Genomic DNA, 4,920 nt, shown 5'->3' on the forward strand with positions numbered 1-4,920 from the left:
CCACAGGTGCTGGTGTTCAGGGACGAGCACACCACCACCGCCCAACCCTTTTTTTTTTTTTTTTTTTTTTTTTTGAGACTGAGTCTTGCCCTGTCACCCAGGCTGGAGTGCAGTGGTGTGATCTTGGCTCACTGAAACCTCTGCCCCCCGGGTTCAAACGATTCTCATGTCTCACCCTCCCCAGTAGCTGGGATTACAGGCATCCACCACCATGCCTAGCTAATTTTTGTATTTTTAGTACAGACGGTGGTTTCACCATGTTGGCCAGGCTGGTCTCGAACTCTTGACCTCAAGTGATCCGCCCACCTTGGCCTCCCAAAGTGCTGGGATTACAGGCGTGAGCCATCGCGCCCAGCCTGAAGTCACAGCCTCTTAAGCACCTCCTAGAAGCCAGAAGTCACAGCCTCTTAAGCACCTCCGAGAACTCGTGCTTGCCGAGGTGGGGCAGCCTGATGTGCACACTTGCTCCCGCAGCCCTGTGCCCGGGTTGGGAGGGCAGGTGAGGATGGAGCCCAGGTGAGGGTTCCACATGAACTCGTCGTTCCTAGACTTGAAGAGTTTCAATCCGGGAGAGGCCAGGGCAGAAACAGTAAACGCCTCCTTCGTGTTGCCCCCCAGCTGCACGGAGATGACCCGCAGGTGATCCTCATCGCTGCCCCACACCGGGAAGTTCTTAACTGTTCTTGTGCCAGATGCCGCGGGCGTTGGACCTTGCCAGAGGCCAGCAGCAGGGGCGGTACGGGCTCGTGGAGGAGGAAGTGGCTGTCGAGGAGCTGCTATTGCTGTCGCTCCTGCTCTTGCGCGCGTCGTCCGGGCCCGCCAGGTCGCCAACCAGTCTCTAGGGCGTCCACCGCGGGTCCCAGAGGAGATAGAAGCCGCCGCCGTGCGCACCGCGAGCTCAGCACAGTTGGGGGCCAGGTGGCCGCCGCCCGGCAGGTTGTCGGGGTTGAGCTAGGTCTTGTGCTGATCGTTGAGCTTGTAGTGCCGTGCGGGTCCTCAAGGATCGAGCCGAAGAGATCCTAGAACACGTCGTAGGACTCCTCGTCGGCCGCCACGCGGCCCACGGCCCTGAGTACGGGTGGCCTGGGCTGTCCACGCGGGTCTGGATGGCGTCTCCAGCGCGAAGCCACCCGTGGCAAGCAGCTGCGCGTTCAGCTGGGGCAGCGCCTCAGCCACTGGGTCTTGGTGTCCGCTCAGGTTGGGAACTCGTCCTGAACCGGGAAGCGCAGCTTCAGCGCCCCGCGGCTGTCCGAGAAGGGCGTGCGCTGGCGCTCGGTCCGTCCGCAACTCTGAGCGTGGCCACTTTTTAAACGTTATAAATAATTCTGCTATCAACATTCATATGTACACTTTTCTCATGAGCATATTCTTAATATTGAAATTGTGGGATCATATGGTAACAGTAGGGTTTTTTTTCCCCAGACTGGAGTGCAGTGGCGCTATCTTGGCTTACTGCAACCTCCCCCTCCCAGGTTCAAGTGATTTTCCTGCCTCAGCCTCTGGAGTAGATGGGATTACAGAAGCCTGCCACAACACCCGGCTAATGTTTGTGTTATTCTAGCAGAGACGAAGTTTTACCATGTTGGTCAGGCTGGTCTCAAGCTCCTGACATCAAGTGATCCATCTGCCTCCGCCTCCCAAAGTGCTGGAATTACAGGTGTGAGCCACCGCGCCCAGCTTCTATGTTTAAATTTTTAAAGAACTGCCTGTTTTCCAAAGGAGCTGCCCTATTTTTCTGTTTTCTCTTTAGCAATCTTTGTTTTAAAATATTATTTTGGTTTTGAATTTATTTCTTTGGGGTTTTTTTGTTTTGTTTCGTTTTGTTTTGTTCGTTTGTTTGTTTGTTTGTTTGTTTGAGATGGAGTCTGGCTTTGTTGCCCAGACTGGAGTGCAGTGGCACTATCTCGGTTCACTGCAACCTCCCCCTCCCAGATTCAAGCGATTCCCCTGCCTCAGCCTCCCGAGTAGCTGGGACTACAAGCACCCACCACGACGCCCCGCTAATTTTTTTGTATTTTTAGTAGAGACAGGGTTTCACTGTGTTAGCCAGGATGGTCTCGATCTCCTGACCTCGTGACCCACCCGCCTCGGCCTCCCAAAGTGCTGGGATTATAGGCGTGAGCCACCACACCCAGCCTTCTTTGGGTTTTAATGTAAATATTTAAATTTTCATCCTTTCATTGTTAGTACATGGTCACAAATAACATAGTCTGTGCTTTTTTTTTTTCTGTCACCCAGGCTGGAATGCAGTGGCGCGATCTTGGCTCACTGCAACCTCCGTGTTTCTGGTTAAAACGGTTCTCCTGCCTCAGCCTCCTGAGTAGCTGGGATTTACAGGCACCTGCTACCACATCCGGCTAATTTTTGTATTTTTATTAGAGATGGGGTTTCGCCATGCTGGCCAGGCTGGTCTCGAACTCCTGACCTTAGGTGATCCACCTGCCTTCGCCTCCCAACGTGCTGGGATTACAGGCGTGAGCCACCGCGCCCGGCCCTGAGCTCTTGACTACCTTTTGGCTTTCTTGAAAAAACAAAAATGTGGCCAGGCACGGTAGCTCACGCCTGTAATCCCAGCCCTTTGGGAGACTGAAGTGGGCAGACTGTAGGAGCTCAAGACGAGCCTGGGCAACATGAGGAAACCCCGTCTCAATAAAAATTAGCCAGGTGTGATGGCACACACCTATAGTCCCAGCTACTCAGGAGGCTGATGTGGGAGAATCGCCTGAGCCAGGGAGGTCAAGGCTGCAGTGAGCTGTGACTGTGCCACTGCACTCCAGCCTTGACGACAGAGTGAGACCCTGTCTCAATCAAAACAACACAACAACAAAATACTGAAAAAAGCAAAAATCATAAAGTTTATTTTGCCACACTTGGGTGAAAAATAAATGAAACAAATTTTAATTCCTTAATTTAGCTAATAAGATTAAACCATATATACATATTTTAAAGGCCTAATTAAAAAATTAAATGATTATTAGAAGCAGCTTAATTGGGTGGTTCTGGCCCAGAGTCTCTCAGAAGGGAGTTGTAATCGAGCTGTTGGCCAGGGCTGAGCATCTGAAGGCTTGACAGGAACTAGGGGATGTGTTTCCAAGATGGCACCTGCCCCTGACTATTGGCAAGTGGCCTTATCCCTTGCCACATGGACCTATCTATAGGGATGCCATAATGTCCTTGTGACATGTCAGCTGACTTCCCTCCCAGATGAAGTGATTCAAGAGAGAGGCCCACCTTGGGAGGCCCAGGAAGGTGGATTATTTCAGCCCAGGAGTTGGAGACCAGCCTGAGCAACACAGTGAAACCCTGTCTCTGCAAAAAAAAAAGAAAAGAAAAATTAGCTGGGCATGGTCGTGCATGCCTGTAGTCCCAGCCACTTGGGAGGCTGAGACAGGAGGATTGCTTGAATCTGGGAGGTTGAGCCTGCAGTGAGATGTGGTCATGCCACTGCACTCCAGCCTGGGTGACAGAGCAAGAGCCTGTCCCCATCCGCAGGCCCCCCCAACAAAAAAAAAAAAAAAAAAAAAAAAAAAGGCTGAGAGTAAGGTTGCAATTACTTTCATAACCAAGTCCCAAAAGTCACAAACCATCATGTCTGCTATATTCTGTTTATTAGAAGTGAGTCAACAAGTTCGGTCCACATTCAAGGAAAGGAGAATTAAACTCCACTTTTTTTTTTTTTTTTTGAGATGGAGTCTCGCTCTGTTGCCCAGGCTGGAGTGCCATGGCACGGTCTCAGCTCACTGCAACCTCTGTCTCCCAGGTTCAAGTGGTTCTCCTGTCTCAACCTCCTGAGTAGCTGGGATTACAGGCGCCTGCCACCATGTCTGGCTAATTGTTGTATTTTTAGTAGAGACGGGGTTTGACCATGTTGGCCAGGCTGGTCTCGAACTCCTGACCTCAGTTGATCCACCCGCCTTGGCCTCCCAAAGTGCTGGGATTACAGGTGTGAGCCATCATGCCTGGCTTTTTTTTTTTTTTTTTTTTTTTAAGACGGGATCTCACTCTGTTGCCATGGCTGGAGTGCAATGACATGATCTCAGCTCACTGCAGCCTTAATCTCCCATGCTCAAGTGATCCTCCCAGCTCAACCCCCGCCCCAACCCTGTCCCTCCAGCTGAGACTACAGGCCGGAGACACTATGCCCAACTGATTTTTGTTTTTTGTTTGGTTGGTTGGGTTTTGGTAGAGATGGGGTCTCGCCATGTTGGTCTCAAAATCAGGCTGGTCTCAAACTCAAGCTCAAGCGATCCACACATCTCAGCCTTCCAAAGTGCTGAGATTACAGGCACATGGTTTAAACTCCACTTCTTAAAGGCAGACATGTCAAAGAATGTGTGGAGTTCTTTTAAAACCACTACACTGACTGAGGTCAGGTGGCCTCAGTTACTTACAGTGTGGGCTTCCCCATAGGACTGCTTGAGTATCATTATAACATAGCATCAGTTCTTCTACAGAGCACATTTTCCACCAGAGAACGGGAGGGAATCCACAACGTCCTCTATACCTGAACTTCAAAACTCACACTCTGTCATTTTTGCAATATCCTGTTAGTTACACAGATCACCCCAGTCAGTATGGGAGGGGACTAAATAAGGGCATGTATCCCAGGAAGTAGGGATCATCTTGGATGCCGGCTTTCATAGGTACTCAAATGAAACAGTAACTACTTCCATCAGGGCATGCTGGGGAGAGGTCCACAGAGGAAGTGACAGAGAGGTGGGCCTTCGGGGTCCCACTGACCTGAAGAAAAATGGGAAGGATCTGTGTAGGTCATCTATCCTTGACCTGAAGACAGAAACAAAGAACCAGAATGGGTGCCAGAAGAGTCCACTTTTCACTGGTTTTTAATGCTGTTTCTAACTTTGCTCAAGATCTTTCATGCTTGCTTTTTTTTTTTTTTTTTTTTTTTGAGACGGAGTC

General features: G+C 50.4%; 1 pseudogene; it reads right to left on the reverse strand.

The window, feature by feature from the left end:
• The window catches only part of LOC108534784 (creatine kinase B-type-like), a 19,815-nt pseudogene that overhangs the window by 4,071 nt on the left and 10,824 nt on the right, over positions 1-4,920 (reverse strand).

Source organism: Rhinopithecus bieti, unplaced genomic scaffold (assembly GCF_001698545.2).
Source record: "Rhinopithecus bieti isolate Rb0 unplaced genomic scaffold, ASM169854v2 scaffold_12138, whole genome shotgun sequence".
In the NCBI taxonomy this organism is placed as follows: domain Eukaryota; kingdom Metazoa; phylum Chordata; class Mammalia; order Primates; family Cercopithecidae; genus Rhinopithecus; species Rhinopithecus bieti.